Source organism: Leptonychotes weddellii, chromosome 10 (genome assembly GCF_054177405.1).
Source record: "Leptonychotes weddellii isolate Sample4059 chromosome 10, ASM5417740v2, whole genome shotgun sequence".
Taxonomy (NCBI): domain Eukaryota; kingdom Metazoa; phylum Chordata; class Mammalia; order Carnivora; family Phocidae; genus Leptonychotes; species Leptonychotes weddellii.
Genome location: NC_138378.1, coordinates 58,355,251 through 58,378,054, shown reverse-complemented (window position 1 = coordinate 58,378,054; position 22,804 = coordinate 58,355,251). Strand labels below are relative to the sequence as shown.

General features: G+C 45.1%; 2 pseudogenes across 1 annotated transcript; one reads left to right on the top strand and one right to left on the bottom strand.

Moving 5' to 3' along the window:
* Nucleotides 1-632: 632 nt before the first annotated feature.
* Nucleotides 633-13,220, bottom strand: LOC145723896 (homeobox protein NANOG-like; annotated as a pseudogene). The gene is made up of 3 exons (XR_014149281.1): nucleotides 12,965-13,220; nucleotides 9,991-10,149; nucleotides 633-3,919 (listed from the first exon to the last, which is right to left on the bottom strand). The product of XR_014149281.1 is annotated as a homeobox protein NANOG-like (transcript).
* Nucleotides 10,499-20,245, top strand: LOC115944700 (large ribosomal subunit protein uL16m pseudogene; annotated as a pseudogene).
* Nucleotides 20,246-22,804: the final 2,559 nt, after the last annotated feature.

Genomic DNA, 22,804 nt, shown 5'->3' with positions numbered 1-22,804 from the left:
ATCCTTGGGCTCCACCCTCCTTTCCCACACTCTGCTTCACTGCTTGTGATTTTCAATCACCCTCCCCAACACTCTCCCGTCTGTGTGTGCACCCCTCCTCTTACTCTAAATGGCTTCCCTGCTCCCCACCATCTGGACAAATGCTTCAAAACATTAACTCCGTTTCCTCTTTCTCAGTTATCCTTTTTAAGTCCTTTAGCATTTTAAAACTCTGGACCACTATTGGCATTTTTTTTCTTTATCTTTTAAGTGGATATTTTATTTATTGGTACTTAAACCTATAAACCAATCAGCCAAACTGGTACTATTATCATGATAAATGAAAACAGAAAACATCTTCCTACAAATACAAGAATACTGAACAAATTTGGAGTGTAGTAAAACAGCACAAAGGGCAGAGGAAATCAGTGAAGCACAGTATAGCTTAACCCTTCATGGTAACAAATGAGGTTATTAACAAGTAAAGCCTCACACTCTCAGAAAATGCAAATAATCCTTCAGCACACATCTTTGTATTTTTACTTCCTATTCTTGAGGTTAGAGTCTAGAGCCTAAAGATATCCAAATTAGTATTATATCTAGTTATCTATAGCCAGACACATCTTTTATCATGTTGCCCAAAGCAGCCAATGCTACTGAAACTCCTTTTATTAGACTCCAATTGTACCCCCTCATTTGACATAATAAGCATAATGAGAAACATTATTCCTCTCCACAATTGTGGAGCTGATTGTCCCAGGCTTGGTTATTCCAGGTGTGGGGGCACCAGGTCTGACTGTTCCAAGAATGGTTGCTCCAACTGGGGTCATTCCAGGTCTGGTTGCTCCATATTGGATAGTTTCCAGAAGTGTTCATCAGGTATCCCTGGTGATAGGAAGAGAAGGCTTGGTGTTCTGTAGTTGCTGAGTTGTTCTGAGTCACACTGTTGCTATTCTCTGGCCAGTTGCTGTTCTGCTACCTCTGGCTCTGGAACCAGGTCTTAGTTGCTTATAGCTAAGGTTCAGAATGTTGGAATGTTCTTGCATCTGTAGGAGGCTGAGGTATTTCTGTCTCTGAAATCTATCATTGAATACACATAGCCGGGTCTGAGGGAGGACAGTTCTGATCTGTTTCTTCCCTGGGTTGTATTTTCCTTCTTCACTGTGCTCTCCTCTACAGAAGTGGGTAATAGTTTTACTCTGGGACTGGTGGAAGAATCGGGGCTGTCCTGAATAAGCAGATCCACTGAGGAAGGAAGAGGAGAGAGATGATCATTGTGTGGGGTGTCTCAGCAGAAGACATTTGCAAGGATGCATAATGTTCTCCAGGCCCATAAATCTCAGGCATTGCACAAGAGTCCCTAGAATTGGATGCTTTGGGGCCAGGTAGGCACTGGGGCTCAGCTGAACCCACATTCATGATGCTGAGTTGTGGGTAGAGGGGGAAAAAACAAAGAGCAAGATTGTAAGAAAGGTCCAGGTTTATGTATCTAGGTGGAAGAGCTTAGAGAAATATGAAGATCTCCAGATGTAAGAGTATCAGAAAGATGGTCGGGGGGGTGCCTGGGTGGCTCAGTCAGTTAAGTGTCTGACTCTTCATCTTAGCTCAGGTCTTGATCTTAAGGTCGTGAGTTCAAGCCCCATGTTGGGCTCCATGCTGGACGTGGAAACTACTTAAAAAAAAAAAAGAGTATCAAAAAGATGGGATGAAGTGGGTCACCACCACAATAGCAAGAGCTAACCAGCCCGGTCCAGCAAAAGGTCAGCATTTATTTTCTTTATATTGTTATTACACCATGTATTAGGACATGTGCCCTCAACTAAACTGCAAAACTTTAAGACAAGAACCATATCTCATTCAGCTTTCACACTCAATGATGGCTGGGAATACACACATATCCAGATTAGCCCCAGATGTGCCTGCAGCACCTGGAGGGGCCTGGGGGGCAGTCCATCACCAGAAGAAAAGCAGTCTCATCACACTCCCGCCAACAAAGAGCATTTCTTTACTTTTCCCATTGCATTTCCTCCAGTTAGACGTTGTCTTGGATGGGTTTCCAGTTTTGCCCTGCCCCTCTGGGATGTCTTCCTCTCCTCTCCTTCCTCCACTGCCCCTCCTCCAGGCTCCCACACTTTCCCCTCCGCACCACTCTTGGTTCTATTACAGAGGCCCATCCTCCTGAGGGAAGCACTTCATTCCATGAGCTCAGTGGAGTCTTTGACTTGTCATAATCTTCAGAGCAGGGCACATACAAGGCAATCTATTTTTTCTTTTATTTAAGAAAAAATTTGTAACATTGATTGCATCCCAAAACGTAACTTCAGTGCTTGTCACCAAGTCTCTGTCTCTTTACTTTTGCTTGCCAAGAACTCCCCCTCTCCACCAATGGCACACACAAAAAAATCCTGACTTGCCACATACATAGTACATATATTTATATAGCCCCGCATTTCAAGAAAGAAGATTGTTATTCACTATATCCTTTCCAAGCCAATCCATTAGCAGGACCCAAATTTCTCCACTACTTCCCATCTCTTGTTTGGATGCCTGAAAAAGCCTTCCAGCTGGTCTCCCTGCTTCTATTCTTACCATCTACAATCTTTTCTCCACACAGCACTCAGAGTGATTTTTTTTTTTTTTAAGTAGGCTCAATGCAGGATTGAACCCCCGACCCTGAGATCAAGACCCAAGTTGAGATCAAGAGTTAGACACTTAGGGGCACCTGAGTGGCTCAGTTGGTTGAGCATCTACCTTTGGCTCGGGTCATGATCCCAGGGTGCTGGGATTGGGCCCCACGTCGGGCTCCCTGCTCAGCACGAAGCCTGCTTCTCCCTTTCCCCTCTGCTCCTGCTATCTCTCTCTCTCTCAAATAAATAAATAAAATCTTAAGAAAAAAAAGAGTAGGACACTTAACTGACTTAACTGACTGAGTCACCCAGGCACCCCCAGAGTGATCTTTTAAAACATACCACTCTTCTTAAAACCCTCATGACTCCCCAGAGCACGTGGAACAAAATTCAGATTCTTTACCATGCTAATACGCCTTTACATGATCTTGTTCCTGTGACCTCCCCACTTCATGTAACAGTTATCCATTGCTGCATAACAAAACACCCCAAAACTTGGTGACTTAAAACAGTAATGCTTTATTATTTCTCACGATTCTGTAGGTTTTTCTGCTGGTCTCTCCTAAGACCACTCATACAGCTGCAGTCATCTTGACGGTGCAGTGGTGGACAGAGGGTCCAAATGCCTCATTTGACTGTCAGGCAGTTGGCGTTGGCTGTTGACTGGGCTCCTCAGTTCTTCTCCTTGCAGTCTTTTAGTAAGCTAGTAAGCTTAGTGAGCTTCTCTTCATCACAGAGAGGTTCCAAGAGAGTGATGGCAAAATCTCAAGGTTCCTTAAGGTCCTGGCTCTGGAATTTGTACATTATTTCTGCCATATTCTATTGATCAAAGCAAGTCAGGCACCTGGGTGGTTCAGTCGGTTGAGCATCCAACTTGTGATTTCACTCTGGTCATGATCTCATGCGTTGTGGGAGAGAGCCCCACGTCGGGCTCCACGCTCCGCAGGGAGTCTGCTTGAGATTCTCTCTCTCTCCCTCTCCTTCTGCCCCTCCCCCACCACATGTGCACTTGTGCTCTCGCTCTCTCTCAAATAAATAAATAAATCTTTAAAAAAAATAAAAAATAAAAAAAGCAAGTCGCATTGCCAGAGCAGACTCATGGAGTGGAGAAAGACACACTACCTCTTGAGGGAAGGAGTAGGAACATTCATTGCAAAGGGATGTGGACAAAGGGAAGGCTACCCACTGGAGGCCAATATTAGAACAATCTATTACCCCTCATCTCCTAGACTGCTCTTCTTTCTGTTTCTCCAAACATGCCAATCTTCAGAAACTTTGTACTTGTTTTTCTCCAGTGGCATGCCAGAATTTCTCTATAGAAAGAATGTAGGAGGATAGATGTGATTGAAAGAGGGAACTGGGGCGCCTGGGTGGCTCAGACAGTTAAGCGTCTGCCTTCGGCTCAGGTCATGATCCCAGGGTCCTGGGATCGAGTCCCGCATCGGGCTCCCTGCTCCTTGGGAGCCTGCTTCTCCCTCTGCTTCTCTCTCTCTCTCTCTCTGTCTCTCATGAATAAATAAATAAAATCTTTAAAAAAAAAAAAAAGAAAGAGGGAACTGGATAGGAGACTTATTTAAAGTTGAGTTTGGATGGTGAACACACTGTACTTTTGGGGATGTTTTGAGTGTGCAAACCCCCAACCCTCAGCAGCTCTTCCTCGGTGCTACCGTTCATTATTCTTAGCCAGCCTTTCACGGATCTGGGCATGGTTGCCTCCTCATCATTCAGGTCTTAACCCACACATCACCACTTCAGAGAGACCTTCTCTGACCATCTACTAAAATGCCTCCCTTCAGCTCTCTCTGCTCTATGGTTGCATTTTCTTTATAACACTTATAGCCACCTGAAACTACTAGAGGCTAATCAGCAGCTTTTATGAAATCCACCTTGCATCTCACCTTGTAGGACTCCAAGTACCTTCTCCAGCAGGCCTTTAGGGGTGCAGTCTGTGGAGAACTAACTGCAATATCTCTCAACATCCCTGCACTAGACAGAATAAAAACCTCCCAGATATTTTAGTCTGTGGCACTTATGTGTATGTCAGGTTACATGGCAAAGGAGAATTAAGGCTGCTAATCAGCTAGCCAAAGAGAGAACCAGAGAGATGGCAGCTTGACAAGGCATCAGCCCAACACGGGGGCTGGCTTTGCAGGTGGAGAAAGGAGGCCACAAACCAGGGAATGCAGGTGGCCTCTAGAAGCTGGAGGAAGGCTGTAAAAGGATTTTCCCTAGGGCCTCCAAAAGGTACACAGCCCTGCCAACACATTGATTTTAACTCAGTGAGACCCCTTTCTGACTTCTGACCTCCAGAACTGTGACATAATACATTTGTGTTATTTTAAACCACTAAGTTTGGAGTAATTTGTCACACCAGGAACAGGAAATGATAACCCCCATTGCTGAGATAGGACATAACTCCTAACGCTACACCTAGCTCCCTTCCTCTTCTGTGTCCTCAGGCCGTTGACCATCCCGGGCTCAGAGCATCATCCCAGCCACATTCTTCCAAGTCCCCAGGGGCATGCTGTGTATTACCTTGGCCCCGCTGCAGTATTGGTGGGGTGGTGGAGCTGACTTATACTAACTTGTCAGGGCCAACGGTTAAATTTTCAGAAATTGTGCAAGCCAGCTACTAAATACAGCCATTATAAAAACAATTAAATTATATAAACACATAAGTAAATAAGTTACATTACAAAAATAAATACTTAAAACTCATCACTTCTTTACTTCACTATATTAAAGTTAACTGTTATCTGTGCTCTTGAAGTTATTTACTTTTATCGTAACCGTATGATGAAGTTACTATATAATGGCGTGCTATGCATAGATTTGTAATTCTTCGTTCGGTGACATGTTGTTGGTACCTTGAAACCGGCCGTGATGGGAGTATTTACAGTTTATTCTGGGAAATAGGCAGATACTACTGATCGGGGCTTCCCCCCCAGCACCAGAGCCAGTTACATTTGCCACCTGTGTAGAGGGGCAGGTGATAGCTCATTTTGGAGTGTTGCCTACGACTTCAGTGTGCTCTTTGTGAGTCTCGTAACAAAGGCCATGAACATCTGTGCAAGGCAAGTCCCAGGAACCATTGAGGCAAAATTCATCTGCAAGGCCCCTTGAGGCTTCACAGCATCTGGGTCTAATTCATCTTTGTTTTCCTGAAGGAGCTCAATAAATGTCAGCTGAATAAAGAGATGAATCCATGGTTTCTTCGAGGTTAAAAAGTGAAACCTAGGGGCGCCTCGGTGGCTCAGTCAGTTAAACGTCCAACTCTTGATTTTGGCTCAGATCATGATCTCAGGGTCCTGTGATCAGCCCCAAGCCCCCTCCCACCCCCACCCCCGCATAGGGCTCAGCGCTCAGCCATGGAGTCGGCTTCAGATTTTCTCTCTCCCTCTCCCTTTGCCCCTCCCCCACTCATGCTCTCTCTTTCTCTCTCTCTCTCTCTCAAATAAATAAATAAATCTTAAAAAAAAAAAAAAGTGAAACCTAATCTGAGTAAGGCCCTTTGGGTTACACAATGACTAGCACTCTTATTTTCTCTGTAAATAATTATTATGAAAATGAGTTAAATTTCATTATTAGTTCATTAAATCAATAGGAAATATTCCATAAATGATAGTAACTATCATTACAATTATTACTTTTTTTTTAAAGATGTATTTACTTATTTTAGAAAGAGCACGTGCACACACACAAGTGGGTTGGGGGGGCAGAGGGAGAGAGAAAGATAGGGAGAGAGAGAGAATCCTCTAGCAGACTCCACACTCAGAGGGAAGCCCAACATAGGGCTCCATCCCAGAAGCCCAAGATCACGACCTGAGCGGAAACCAAGAGTCGGCCGGGTAGCCCACTGAGCTGCCCAGGTGCCCCAATAGCCCCAGCTACTCTTTAGCTCACCATCTCTCCAGGTCCATTGACATGTCAGTGTTTCCTCTATATTCTGTATCTTCTTCTTCAAGCAAAGTGAGGGAATTCTTATATTTGAGTAATACTTGATCGGGAGAGCTTTTCTTGTTGGAGCCTTTTTAAAAGTTTCTAACAATCAATAAGCCAAACTGAAAATTTTCACTAGCAAATTAAAGACAAATAGTTAGGTATTTTTCCTGCCTGTCCTCTACAACAATGAGAGAAAGTTGTGAAAGAACATTTCCTTCTTGCAGAAGAATCCCATGTGATATATGTGGAGGGTTGATAGAATTTTTAAAAAATCAACATTTTGCAATTCCTAACAAAAATTCAAGGCAAAGATCATTCGAAACCATTAGAAGAAGCGTTGCTGGGGGTTTACACTGGGGGGGATCAGGCTGCCACCCCCTGGATCTACTGATCAGTCTCAGCGTCTGAATTAAGAGTGAGGTCACTTAGGTGTCACTTAGGTACCTCCCAATGAGAGTAGGACGGAGTACACAACATCACTTCTGAAGCATTCTTGCCCAAGTATTTAAACTGAATCATACCCAGGTTTTAAATGAGACTTCTAGTTTATAGGCAACCCAGGGGTGAGAGGGACAAGTTAAGCGACACCTCAGGGAGGCTGTTGGCCATATGCAGAATGCAGACTACCGGACAACTGGAAAGTGGTAGAGAGGGTGTGCTCAGGAGAGGAGACACAGGGATTTCTTACAAAGTTAGACATACACATTCTGTGACAAGTTATTCTACTCCAGGGTATTTACCCAAGAGAAATGAAAACATATGTCCACAAAAAGATTCATACAAAAATATTCATAGCAGCTTTTCCCCCAGTAGCCCGGATTGGAAACTATCCCGATGTCCAGCCACAGGAATGTGCACAAGCAGATTGTGGTACATGCAGATGATGGAATATAACTCACAATAAAAGGAACATGCAACAACAGGGATGAACCCCCAAAATACTATGTTGAGGGCAAATAGCTACATAAAACAAGGAACAGGCAAAACTCATCCATGGTGAGAGAAGTCAGAGCAGTGGCTGGGGTGGGGGCAAAGGGAGAGTTGTCTGTGAAGGCACAGGAGGAAACTTTCTGAGGTGAGGGAAACGTTCTCTATCTTGATAAGGATGTGGCTACCAGGTGTATGCATTTATCCAAACTCTCGGAACTGTATGCTTAATGCCTGTGCATTTCCCTCTGTATAAGGAGAAGTTAATTAAGAGGGAAGAAGGGAGGGAGGGAGGGAGGGAGATTGTGAGAGGGAGAGAAGGAGAGAGACAGAGAGGCAGAGAGAGAACCAAACAATGAAATGAAATGCGTGCACTTCTTGGATTCACAAACTATTGCAAAAAGACAGTTTTATATTCAAAGGAAATTGTAATGTAGACTGTATGGGTACATAGATGACTCCAGGGGATTATGAATTTTTAGATGTAAAAATGGTATGTGGTTATGTAAGAAAATGCCCAGTTTTTAGAAATGCATACTGAAATACTTAGGGTCAGGTAATAAGATGTCTGGGCTATAATATTTAATGGGGAAAAGCAACTAAAAACATTTAATGGGATATAAAATTGAGCATGACAAAATCTTGATAGCTTTGAAACCTGGGTAGTGACTATATGGGATTTACTGTTCTATTTTTTGGTATATTTGCATTTTTTTGTAATAAAAAATTGAACTGTTCTAAGTCAACAGAGAATATAATACCCACAACGTAAAAGCAGAAAGTATCTGGAAGCTCTCAAAATTATATTCTCTTTTCTTATCAGACCAGAGATCGATTTTCCCTCTTTTCTGCCTTGGCAGATTTTTTGCTTTGATTAAAATGCACACCTTCCAAGTTCACAAGTATGAATGGATTATATTAATCACATTTATTTCATATTTCAATCAATAAATAGTTACTGAGAAATAACAGTACTATGCCCTACTGAGAACGTTCCAAAAGCAGCACCCACGCCCAGTTATTCTTCTACCCAGGGAAGGAGTCACTCACTGGGTGGAAGGATTCTTCCTGCCTGGTATAATCGCGTGTCACCACCAGGGGGCGCGTCCTCACCGAATTTGCTTTAGGAAAGATAACATCAGATCTACAGTCTGAGGAGCTGGTTACCAGTCTCCCGGCGCACCCATGGCCAGAGTTTGTAATTGTTTAGGCATGTCTCTGGTGACCTCATCCCACTACATTGAGTCTTTTTGAGGAAACAATTAGCCTGTTTGAACAGAACAGGTAAAGCAAATTAGTAACTGGAAAATTACTAAGTCGTTCTACAGGACGTGTTGGGACATCCTGTACTCCCTTGAGGCTTAGGCTTAGGGTGTGGACCCTGCTTCCTCACCTGATGGCTGGGAAAGGAGACAAGTCCCCCCTCTCCCCACAGGGCAGCCGCTCTGCTGTCCTGGGGAGGCTGGGCAGGCTGACCAGAAGTGGAGCTGCCTTTGTGGACAGGGGGCTTCGCTGGGACAGACAAGCCTTCCTCCCCACCCGTCCCTGGCTCCGGGTCTGAGGCCACTGACATGCAGCCTTCAGAAGCTCTGTGTGGCGAAGACCCCAGGCTGGGAACGGCCCTGAACTGCCACGTGCTCTAGAAACCCTGGGAGCCAGTTCTCCTGGGCTCTCGGTTCTGTGTGGCCATTTGCTGAGAGACCAGTGGGTTCTAGGCCACTTCACTTATATTTGGAATCTAAACAACAGACAAAAAAACAAAACCCCAAACTCATAGAAAAAGAGATCAGATCTATGGTTAACCCAGGAGGGGGAAGTGGGGGTGGTATTTGGAGAAGGTGGTCAAAAGGCACAAACTTGTAGTCATAAGATAAATAAGTACCAAGGATACAATGTGTGACTTGATGATTATAGGGGACACTGTTGTGTATGTTTGACAGTTGTTGAGAGAGTCAATCCTAAGAGTTCTCATCACAAGAAAAAAACATTCAAACCTTTTTTATTTTGTATCTATATGAGATGATGCATTTTAACTAATTGTGGTGATCATTTCATAATATATGTAAGTCAAGTCATTATGCTGCACATCTTAAACTCACAGCTGTGTATCAAGTATATCTCAATAAAACTGAAAGAAAAAGAAAAAGAAAACCCGAGGAAAGTGGCACCAGAGTGAAGAACCTTCCTGAAGCCCCCAGATCACACCATCAAGGCAGCTGTCTTCTCTCCCTGTACTTAAAGCTGACCCTAGCCTGTGATCAAAGATCAGAGGTTTGAAAGGTGAGAGAAACGGCTGAGGAGAGGGAGGGTGTGAGGAGCGTAACAGAAAGAAATAATAACCAGTTTGCTCAGAGCTCAGAAGAGAGAAGACTCCCTTCTGCCCCCCACACTCAGGGCTGCTTCTGTCTCCGCGTCGCCCCCCATCCTTCCTTGCCTCAGGCCTTCCCAGCAGCGCCATCGCAAGGGGGCCTCCAGATGAGAAGACGAATCTGTGTGAGAATCATATTCTGCTTACCATTCATGTGTACATTCATGCGTTCACTTAACAGCTAGCAGTGGGGGCCATGTGTAGGTACGGGTGTTGGGGGTGCCTCTGAAGAGCCCACAGACAGCCGTCCGGTGGGGGAGGCGGTCCTAAGAAAATCGTCATGATACCACGGAAGAACTTCAGGAGCTGCAGGTGGAACATAGAGGACAAGAATCAGGACCTTTTGTGGATGGAGAGGAGGAAAGCGTGAAGTTTCGGGAAGGTTTATTCCAGAGGAGGCAGGCATTCGGAGATTCAGTCAGCCAGTCGGCCACGAAATGCTTACGGAATGCCTCCTGGCTGCCAGGCCCTGGGTCCCATCAGTGAAGACAACAGTCCAAACTCCCTGCCCTCACCGAGACGGCATTCTATGGGGGTTCAGGGGTGCAGGGGGAGACACAGACTGTAAGTAATAAACATGAGCAACAAGGCAATTCTATAGTAGTTAGAATGCTGTGGGGGAAATAGAACAGCTAATAGGACAGTGGGGGTTAGAATGCATGGTGAAGAAGTCAGGTAAGCCTCCTTGAGGAGGTGACATTTGAGCAAGGACTTCTAGAAAGAGAAGGAATGCACAGCCCCGAGGGTGCTGGCATGTGTGAGGAAGGGCAGGGAGGCCAGTGGGGCTGGAGCAAAGGAGGAGGAGACAAGGTCAGATTGCAGAGGCTTTGCGAGCAGTCAGGACAAGTTTGGCTCTTAACCCTGAGAGAAATGGGTCACCATTCATGGCAGCAGTGGTGGGTCTCAAAAACAAACAAAAAAACAGAACAAAACTTGGTTTTTTAGCATTTGCCGATTTCTGTGATGTAAATACTCCCTCCATGGCCAGTTTCAAGCTACCAACGTGACACCACTGGGCAGGGAGGGCATGTGCGGGAATGCCTCTCCGTGGCTGGGACCAGCCATTGCACCCACTCTTGCTTTGGGCAGTTTGGAGCAGAGGTATGACATGATCTGACACGTTGTTTTTTTTTTAAAGATTTATTTATTTGACAGACACAGCGAGAGAGGGAACACAAGCAGGGGGAGTGGGAGAGGGAGAAGCAGGCTTCCCGCGGAGCAGGGAGCCCGATGCGGGGCTCGATCCCAGGACCCTGGGATCATGACCTGAGCCGAAGGCAGACGCTTAACCGACCGAGCCACCCGGACGCCCCTAACACGTGTTTTAAGAAGGTCACTCTAGCTGCTGTGTTGAGAGCAGGCTATGGGTGGGTGGCAGGGCAAGGACAGGAGCCAAGGGGCCATTCAGGAAGTTAGCGTCATGATCAAGGTGAGGGCGGTCTCAGAGATTAGCGGTAGTGGAGACAGCAAGTCCTGGACAGATTATGAGAGTATTCTGAAGTAGATTTATTGAAATCCACCTGGATTTCTTGGCAGACTGGATAGGGGGAGTGAGAGAAAGAAAGCAATAAAGGATGGCTCTGAGGCTGAGTGGAAGATTTGGGGGAGGGGGGTGGAATGTGAGGAAAGGCATTCCAGGCATAGGGAACAGCATGTGAACACCATGTAGTTGGGAAAGAGATTAATAAATCTATTACAGGCTAGTTGTGGGAATGACATGAGACTTTCTGATTCATTTTCTCTTTGATGATTTTTACAATTAGGCCATATTTTTTACACTTAACCAGTTGTTTTTTTTTAAAGATTTTTTGTATTTATTAGAGAGAGAATGAGAGAGAGAGAGAGAGAGCATGAGAGGGGGAAGGGTCAGAGGGAGAAGCAGACTCCCTGCTGAGCAGGGAGCCCAGATGCGGGACTCAGGACTGGATGCGGAACTTAGGACTCGATGCGGAACTTGATCCTGGGACTCCAGGATCATGACCTGAGCCGAAGGCAGTCGCTTAACGAACTGAGCCACCCAGGTGCCCCTAACCAGTTTTTTTTTTTAAGTTTTATTTGTTTAAGTAATCTTTATACCCAACATGGGGCTAGAACTCACAACCCCAAGATTGAGAGTCGCATGCTCTTCCAACTGAGCCAGCAAGGAGCCCCTACACTTTATCACTTCTATGAGATTACACTGTCTGTAATTCAGACTAAGTTATGTGTGATGACCAAGCTTAATAAGAAAAATACTAATGCATTTCTGCATTTAAACAATTTTAATGTATAGTAATATTTATGAATAACTCTAGGCCAAATGATTTTACTAAAATTTTATGACTTTATAAAATCATTTGGCCACTCGTCTAATTGTTAGATCATGAAATATAAAATTTGAGCAAAAAGCAAAATAATAAAAATAATAATGTCTGTTACAAATGGGTATTCAGGGTGCTTCGGTAACTTGTCCTCAACTTTCCCTCAAGAATAGAAATTACTGGGGCGCCTGGGTGGCTCAGTCGTTAAGTGTTTGCCTTCTGCTCGGGTGGTGATCCCAGGGTCCTGGGATCGAGCCAGGCATCGGGCTCCCTGCTCAGCGGGAAGCCTGCTTCTTCTCCCTCTCCCACTCCCCCTGCTTGTGTTCCTTCTCTGGCTGTGTCTCTGTCAAATAAGTAAAATCTTGGGGAAAAAAAAAAAAGAATCAAGATCATTAAATGCCTCAGTTGCTGCACTGATACTCAGAGAAGTAAAGAGACTCACCCAGGGTCACACAAGCACGGTCTCTTGACTCTCTTTGTCTACCACTGTGGGACAGAAAAAGGCATGCAAGAAATACAGCCGTCTCTGTCTTCAGTGTGGGAGTGAGCTGGGCCGGGCTCCTTGCTGCGCAGGTTGGAAATCCCCAGGAAACAGTCATCCGGCACCAGCGCAAAGCCAGGAGCAAAATGAGGACGAATCTTTCTCAAGGAAATGCTATTCCAGAGTTCACACTGGGGGTATTGCTGACTGACCCTCACTTCCTTTCCGGACTTGAGCACATTTCATAACAAAGGGTTTTCTAAGAATGAAGATTCCAAAAAGTAGCTAGAAAAGAAGCCCGACCGTCACGGGACGGTCATCAGGTGAATACCCCACTTACCACATCCTCAGAAAGAATGACGCTTCCGCCAGGGTTTGGTTTCCGTTGTCCTGGCAACAGCCCTCTCTAACCAGTACCTATCCGGGCACCTCCGAGAGAAGACCCGCCAAGGGCTGGGTCGGGAGGTTAGACCAAGATACCTCCCAGCGGGAAGTAAAAGTGGGTTGAGATGTATCTGGAGAGAAGGTAAAGATTTAACCCCCCCTCCCCCGCAAGGACTATCTGTTTCACACCCCTCCCAACTCCTGCGGGCGGGCGTGGGGTGGGGGAGGGGAAGGGTGGGGGAGGGGCGTTCCCCGGTGTCAAGGAAGCGGGCATAGCCGTCCCCCCCGCCCCCCGCCCGGCGCAGTCGGCACAGTGCTACCCACAGAGGAGGCATCCAGGCCACATCTGGGGATCACATGGAATGGAGTGACGGGATTTTAAGGGGCATTTTTATTTCCTCGGTTGTTTTACAGATGAGGAAACAGACGGAGAGAGGTTAAATCACTTGCCCAAAGTCACAAAGCAGCCGGAGCTCAGTTCTAGAGCTCCTGACTGTCCTCTGCTCTAGCGATCTTCCCAGGAAGACCCCATTCACCCACCAGTTTGCACGGGGCTCTCTGTCCCCCTGCTTTGCCTGGGCCAAGCCGCATAGGAGACACTGCTGCTTTGTGTCGCCCTCCTTGGCACAAGATGAAATCAGGTGGTCCCCATTCTTCCTGTTCCACTCAGCCAAATCTAACTGCACACACTTCCTGTGCACAAAGCCAGCTCGCCAATTATCTGCTCCAATTCAGGAGTGTGAGATGTGGTTAATTCCGTCACTTGGCGGGGTGGGGGGGGTGACCTAGGCGAGCGAGCGGTGGGCTGGCCCTGCCAGCCGCAGGTCCCCTCGGTGGTCCTGGCCATGCGGTTTTCCCTGGCACTCTTTCCCTACCCCCAGATGGCCGCTGTGGTTTCTTTACCTCCCCTCGCTCTCCTTTCTCAGTCCCCGGAGTCCCAGAACTGTGTCGTGCTCTCCCTCCCCCTCTGTCAACACAGAGTTCTGTCCTAATTCTGTGTCCTCTGAAAAACTAAAGTGGACAGAGTTGTGGGTGGTGGATCATGGATTAACACTCAACCTGCTCAGAGATAATTAGCTCTCAAATGGCATTGCACATGATGCATCTTCTGCACTTATGCTGAAAGCCAGGCTTGCCACAGATAAATGTTAAAAAAAAAAAAAGCCTTTTTTGCTTGACGTGCAGACCCCCAACACTCAGCTCTCTGCTGCCAGTCCTTTCTGCCTCTTCACACTAAAGTGAAGAAGCAGATGGAGGCTGAGTGTGCATGAGTCTCATCAGTTAGGACGCCAGGCACTGTCAAGACCAATGCCCTCCTCCCTGCTTAATGGAACACACTTTATGATCCTGACTTGAAATGTATAGATAATATAACTTACCTGTACGTACCTTCTCAAAAATAAAATCAGCATAATGCCTTGACTGGGAAGATTCAAAGAAGAAATAAAAGGGTGGTAATTTGTAATAAAGTATTTCATATTTCAGCATGAAAACGCTTGGGCCCAACTATAATAGAAGATAAAACAACGGAGCGGGTGCCGTAATTACTCACATTCACCATGAATAGGACAACTATAAACTTAGGTCAATAGAGTGTGTTACACAGCATACAACTAGTGTTGCCATTGGTGATATAATTTTGCAAATAGTGAACAAATCTTTGTAAAGTTCCAAAAAAGAGTACAAAATTTTTTTTTTACCTATCCATTTGAGACAGAGAGAGAGAAAAAAAACACAAGCCGGGGGGAAGGGGTAGGAGGAGAGGGAGAAGCAGACTCCCCGCTGAGCAGGGAGCCCAACTCAGGGCTCAGTCCCAGGACCCCGAGATCATGACCTGAGCTGAAGGCAGACGCTTAAGCAACTGAGTCACCCAGGTGCCCCCAAAATTTTTGTTTTACATGGCAGTCACATTCCTGGAAAATTAGGTGTGTCTGAAACCATGCAAAAAATATATTTTATTTATTTGTAAAATAGAATTATGTTTAAGGCACAGGTAATTATAAACATTTTGTTGTTGTTTTAGATCTACATGAATATCTGGGACAAGACATCTCAGACTCTTGTCAACTAAATACAAGTAGTACCACATATTGTGACAACAAAAAACATACCTCCCTCCCCTCCCACAAAATTTGCAAAATGCTCCTAGGGGGTACTACTGGGCCCTTCACCCCATAGAAAGTCATTCCAATAGCAATTACCTTTAGCCTCTACTAACAGAGTCCTCAAGTGACAGTAGTTAAACAAATAGGGGTTTGTTTCTCTCTCAAGTGAAATAAAGCTGAAAGCAGGCAGTGTTGGGCTGGTCTGTTCAAGTCTCCTATCCTTTCTGCTTTAACATCTCTAGTATTGATTTTCCACCTCAAGTTCATGGCTGCAAAATGGCTGCTGGAGCTCCAGCTATTGTGTCTGGGTATGAAGAAGAAAGAAGAGAGGAAGTCAGGAAGATGGATAAAGCTCCTTTAGTAATGTTTCTGGAAGTCCCACCCAACAGCTCCCTTTGTATCTGTCCTCCAAGCGGGCCTGGAAATGTAACTTTTTAGTTAGGTGCTTTGCTGTCTCTAATAATAATATTGGGTTCTATAGTAAAGAAGCAGCAGGGAATAGACACTGGGTAGGCAGACAGCCATTCCTGCCGTATTGTTTCTCTCACCCACTGACAATATCCAGGGAAACTGCCAAAACCCCAAATGCAGATTCAACACACAGATCCTAAGAGAGGTATTCAGCTTTTTGAGTTCCTTGGCTCAGGGTCTCAAACTTCTAATGGCTTCCATTTTTGTCCATTTCACCCAAGGGAGCACAGTGAAGCCTCATTACAATGATCAAAACCCAAAATCTGCTGGAGCTTCTAGTGTGAGAGCTCAAGATGACAGTGGTTTAGTTTATCACATTTGATATTAGTCATTCGAGTGTATGTATGTGTGCTTGCTTTCCTGAGTCGGTGCCAACCCCTCTAGAATTTTCCTAGAAGAGTTTTGTTCAGTCTTACAAACACGTATTGCATCAACTGCCTTTCTCCTGCTGCGTGCCAGGGATGCAAGATGAAGCCAACAAAGGCTCTTCCGTGGAGAGCTGGCAGCCTGGGCCTGGGGGGCGGTGGGAGGGGACTGAGGGACGGCAGCGACAGGCCACTGCACTCCAAAGTGGTCAGTACACTGCCGTACTTAGTAGGTGCTCAGTAAATAGTGGCATTTTGACCTGTCATCTTCTTCGTGATGCTTGGAGACGAATCTATGCTCTTCCAAGCTGAGGCTTCTTGGGTTGAGGAGTTACCACGGTTCTACTGCCAAATGCTCTGTTTTTCCTTCCATTTCACTCAGTCAACTATGCCCTAGAATAAGTTCCTGAAATATGTTTTTATTTTCAACCTTGCAGAAACCCTTCTTGTGTTGAAGCCCTGCCAAAACTCTTGGAACTGGGAAATATCCAGAGATATGCAAAGTTTAAAAAAAAAAAAAAAATCTCTGTACTTGGAAATTCCTAGTTCTTCCGTAGCCTCAAAATCCCTCCAGAGGGCAATTTGGCAAATTTTCAAAGTTTTAATGAAACGTTTATACCCTTTGACCCTGCGGTTCCTCTTCTAAGAATTTATACCAAGAAAAGAATTAAGGATATACACAAAGATACAAAACAAGGATATTTTTAGAGACTGGTTTACAACCATGAAAGCACCTAGTTGTGACTGTTTGCAATGTTTTCTAACTGATAATAAAAGATCAGTGACTGTAGTACATTCCATACAACAACACTGCATTCACTTGAAATTATTCATTTAACAATTATGTATTGATTACTTGCTATATGCCAGGCACTGTTGTAAATAGAAGGATATATTACTGAACAAGCAGACAATGTGGATCTCGCATTCTGGCTATGTGCCATAATTATATTTATTGACATGAAAATATATTTAGGATATATCATTAAGTGAAAAAAGGCAGGTTACAAAATCATTAATAATAATGATGATAGTAGTAGATAACACAGTGATTATTTATTATGTGCCAAACATCATGTTAGGAGCTTTACAGACATTAGTCATTTTATTTATATAAGAACCCAATATGATCTGGGGCGCCTGGGTGGCTCAGTCATTAAGCGTCTGCCTTCGGCTCAGGTCATGATCCCAGGGTCCTGGGATCGAGCCCCGCATCGGGCTCCCTGCTCCGCGGGAAGCCTGCTTCTCCCTCTCCCACTCCCCCTGCTTGTGTTCCCTCTCTCACTGTGTCTCTCTCTGTCAAATAAATAAAAAAATCTTTAAAAAAAAAAAAGAACCCAATATGATCTAATACTTGTTTAAAAAATAATTTTTATATTCGTTACTATTTTGTTGAACAAGACAGGCATAAGTGCAATAATAAAGCAACTGTTTTCTTTCTCTCATTTATGTCAAACCCGCTCTCTGGATTTGTCCTTTTGCGGCCCGTGGATGAAATCTCAGGCACGTCTCGGCACTTCTGGTCCCTTGCAGTCAGTTGGGCTGTCTTACTTTGAGAATTGAAATGTCCAGTCCAATCTGAACTTCTCCCTACTTGAAGAGAATCTTCTCCTTCAGGCTGAGCTGCTATGAGCTCGGAATCCTGGAAGGATTTCTTCTCATAGCTGCTTCTCTTCCCTTTGCCTTTGACCCCTCTGAGGCAGGGCCCTGGGCTGGGACTGGGGGAAGGGCAGCCTTCCACAGCAGGCACAGTCCTGGACCATCACTGGCTCCTGTGGGTGGACTGCATGCACTTTTGCAGCCTCTTTCTCTGCCAGGTGCTTTTGCAGGTGCTCCCAGGATTCTCTGTGGGGGATGCTGTCTCTCTCATAGCTGGAAGCTTCCTGTTCTCTCAGCCCATGCGGTCTCCAGCAGTCTCCCTTACGCTGACTTTTTCCTTTGGGCCCTTTGCCCTCCCACTCAGGGGTCCTGCTGTGTGCTTCCCCTTTCAAACAACCCAGGCCAGCTCCCTCCTCAGATTCCCATGGCTCCTGGTGGAGCTCACACACTTTTGCCTGCCACTGAGGAAGGGCGGTCCTTCTGTCTCCTTGCTGTTGGGCAGACTTAGGCACAGCTACAGTCTCTCACCTGTGGGCATCTCTTGGCAAAAGGCAGACACCCGTCCCCAAACTCTAGGAGGCCCACATCTAGCTCTCTGAGTGGGTCTTCTCAAGGGCGTCTCATTTGGCTTGGGATGAGGGGCTGCACTCCTCTCCCCCTGGGAGGTGGCATGGGATCCAGCCCATCAACAAGGTTCTTGGTGGAATTTTCTCTCACTGCTCTTCAGCCCTCACTGTTAGAGGCTAGAGGGGGCACTGCTCAAAGCCTGCAGACCCTGTTTCAGAATCTCTCAGTCTACCCTGTGTCAGTTAAACAGAAGTCACAGCACCTTAATTAGGATATTTAGGATATGGGGTCCTTGGCTACCTGTTGTAGTGTTATCAACCTTTAGGGTTTCGGGCAAAAGTAAGCACAAGGAGCCCCATTTTAACCTCCTGTGACGTTCCTGCAGACGTGCACGTGTCTGAAGGTTTCACTGCAAAATGGTATCAGTTATTTTCAGGTCATAGAGCTGTTTTCCTCTTTTGTGCTTATCGGTACTTCATCTGTACCTGCACTGAACACATTTTAAAAGAAAAGCTATTCTTAAAAGGAAAATACTCTTCCATGTGCAAAACAAAACAAAACAAAAAAACCTAGACACAGATACCACACCCTTCACAAAAATTAACTCAAAATGGATCACAGGCCTAAACACAAAACTGTAAAACTCCTAGAAGAAAACACAGGTGAAAACGTGGGTGGCCTTGGGTACCGTGATGACTTTTAGATACAACCCCAAAGGCACGATCCATGAAAGAAATAACTGACAAGCTGGACTTCATTAAAATGAACACCGTCTGCTCTGCAAAAGATGACATCAAGAGAATGAGAAGACAAGCCACAGAGAGGGAGAAAATATAGGCAAAAGACACCTCTGATAAAGGACTGTTATCCAAAATAAATGGAAAACTCTTAAAACTCAATAAGAAACAACTGATTTAAAAAATGGGCCAAAGACCTTAAGAGACGTCCCATCTAAGAAGATAGTAAATAAGCATATGAAGAGATGCTCAACATCATAGGTCATCAGGAAATGCAAATTATTATTTTTTAAAGAGAATGGCAATTCTTTTTTTTTTTTTTAAGATTTTATTTATTTGAGAGACACAGAGAGAGAGAGAGAGAGCTAGAGAGCGCAAGTGGAGGAGGAGAAGTTCCCGCAGAGCAGGGAGCCCCATATCAGGCTCGATCCCAGGACCCCGGGATCATAACCTGAGCTAAATGCAGATGCTTAACCAACTGAGCCACCCAGGCGCCCCAGGAAATGCAAATTAAATCAACATAATACCAGCAGCCTGAGCAGATGTGACTCTCGGGGAACCGCCCTCTTCCCTGGTGGAGGTGGATTCTGCGGTGGCTGTGGCCACCCCAGCTGGCCCGACCCACGTGGCCACGCGATGGCTGCTGGCTTGTGCCAGGGCGCCACTCCTGTGAGCACCACTGTCTGATTTGGGGGCAGCCCCACCCGCCAAGCGCTGGCCTAACGACGCTGCTCCTGGTGCCAACTTTTGAGGATGTTTCCATTCCCGAAAAGCCCATACTTAGATTTGTTGAAAGGGCACCACCGTGCCAAAAGGAAGAAGAGAACCTCAATACCTGTGTGACTTCCAGGGACCTTGTACTGAATGAAGCTCCTGAGTTCACAGAAGGTGGTGGTTACCTCCATGGGGGACATTTTGAAATGCTGCACCTGACAGTCCACCGCTCTATGGACACCAAGAACATGTTTCCCTGATAGAGGGTACCAGCCCCCCTCAAGTCCATCACCTGCAAGGATATGGGACAGCCCATGGCGGGGAGGCCACCAAGGTGCCATTGGTCAGTGTGTGGCTCCCGTGGAGGAAGGCTGGCAGTATCACAATAGAGATGGGTGGGCGCCGTGAATCCAGAGATACCACGTTTCCTCGACCTGTTTGTTGCCCTGCCCAGCAAAGGCCGTGAACCATGCAACTCTAGAGAAGAGGCAGAAAGGTCAAGAGGAACGAAAACAGAACAACCACAACCCCTGGACCTTTGAACGCAGAGCCACTGCCAACATGCTGGGGATACAGAAAGTCCTGAGCCCGTATGACTTGACCCAGAAGAGGCAGGACGGGGGCAAGCCCTATATGTTTAAACGTGGGTAGTGAGAATGTGAGAAATACATGTAAAAAGGCTACTGAGAGAGAATCTACCTTTTTCTTCCCCTTGGCCTACGCTTAAAGTCTGTGGCTAGCCCTAAAAATCTAACCAAGGAGCAGCATATGAGTAAGTGATTTCTGAAAAACTGTACAATATCTGTTGATTTTTTAAAATGTATTATATTTACATTAAACTAAGCTTGAGTATCACCTCAAAAAAACCCCAACCAAACAAACAAAAAATAATGAGATAACCACTACACCCCTATTAGAATGACCGAAAGCTGGAACGCTGACCACACCAAATGCTGGTGAGGATATGGAGTAACAGGAACTTTCATACACTGCTGATGGGAATGCAAAATGGTACAACAACTTCAGAAGACAGGTGGTTTCTTACAAAACTAAACATACGGGGCGCCTGGGTGGCTCAGATGGTTAAGCGTCTGCCTTCGGCTCAGGTCATGATCCCAGGGTCCTGGATCGAGTCTCGCATCGGGCTCCCCGCTAGGCAGGGCGCCTGCTTCTCCCTCTGCCTCTGCCTCTCTCTCTCTCTCTCTGACTCTCATGAATAAATAAAATATTTTAAAAAAAAACAAAAACTAAACATACTTGTACCATATGATCTAGCACTTGAGCTCCTTTGTATTTACCCATAGGAGATGGAAACTTCTATCCACACAAAAAACCTGCATATGGATGTTTATAGCAGCTTTATTCATAATCGCCAAAACTTGGAAGCCACCAAGATGTCCTTCAGTAGGTGAATGAATAAGTAAACCTGGTATATCCAGGCAATGGAATATTACTCGGCACTAAAAAGAAATGATCTGTCAACCCATGAAAAAGCATGGAAGGAGCTTAAATATGTATTACCAAAGAAAAGAAATCAACAGAGAAAGCTACATCCTGTATGATTCCAGCTATAGTACATTCTGGAAAAGGCAAAACTATGGAGAGAGTAAAAAGATCAATGCGGGGCGCCTCGGTGGCTCAGTCAGTTAAGCATCTGACTCCTAATTTCAGCTCGGGTCATGATCTCAGGGTCCTGGGATGGAGCCCCGCACCAGGCTCTGCACTCAGCCTGGAGTCTGTTTGAGGATTCTCTCCCTCTCTTTCTCTCAAATAAATAAATCGTAAAAACAAACAAACAAACAAAAAAACATTGGTTGCTGGGGGTCGGTGTGGAAGAAAGGGATTAATAAGCAGAGCACAGAGGATTTGGGGGCAGTGAAGATACTCTGTATGATACTATCATGATAGATACATATCATTATAAATTTGTCCAAACCTATAGAATATACAACTCCAAGAGTGATAATGTAAACTATGGACTTTGGGTGATTATGATGTGTTAATGTAAGTTCATCAATTGTCACAAAATGTCCCACTCTGGGGGGATGTCGATGATGGGGGATGCACGTGTGGGGACAGAGGGTATGTGGGAAGTCTCTGGCCCTTCCTCTCAATTTTGCTGTTCACCTAAAACTGCTCTGAAAAAACCATTCTTCCAGAAAAAAAATGTTAAAAACATTCATTTTCTATTTTCTTCTCTTTTTTAAAAAAGGTTTTATTTATTTATTTAACAGAGGAAGAGAGAGAGAAAGCACAAGTGGGCAGAATGGCCAGCAGAGGGAGAGGGAGAGGATGAAGCAGACTCCCAGCTGAGCAGGGAGCCCAATGTGGGGCTTGATCCCAGGACCCTGGGATCATGACCTGAGCCGAAGGCAGGGGCTTAACCAACTGAGCCACCCAGGCACCCCTTTCTATTTTCTTCTTGAGTGAGTTTCAGTAATTCATGTCTTTCTAGGGAAGTTTCTATTTCATCTAAGTTAACTAATTTATTGGCATACTGTTGTTCAAGTATTTCCTTATACTTCTTTTCATTTCTGTAAGGTTGGTAACAATGTTCCTATTTTATTCCTGATTTCAGTAATTTGTGTCTTTTCTCTTTTTTTTTTCTCCTCTTGGTCAGTCAAGCTGAAAGTTTGTCTATTTTCTTGATCTTTTCAAAGAAACAACTTTTCAGTTGTTACATTTTCTATTGGTTTTCTACTTTATTTCCACTCTTCTCTTTATCATTCCATTTCCTCTGCTTCCTTTGGGTTTAGTGCATTTTTTCCTTTCTTAGTTTCTTACGGTGAAAGTTTAGGTAATTGATTTGAGATCTTCCTTCTTTTCTAATATAGGCATTTAGTTGTAAATTTCCCCTTTGGCAGTCCTATCCTGCCATGATATTTGGGCTGTCCAGGCTCTCCTTGGGATTGGTTTGAACAATGAGTGTTGTTTCACACCACACAAGTTAGGCAATTTGTCAGTTATTTTCCATAAAGTACTTTAGTTTGGCTATCCAAGGGTGAAAAGTTTCATTTAGACATATCATAAGTAATCTCAACATTATACAGTTATACAAAGAACATCACATTCAGACTCATTGGGTACGCCAATTTACAATAGTTAAATGCCATCAGGGGGGCACGTGGGCAAGGCAATGGGCCACTACATTGCAGTGTGATAGTGCTGTGTCTGCATGCTAAGGGAGCACAAGACAGAGACACGTAGGTAGAGTTCTAGGGTCAGAGAGGAAATGACA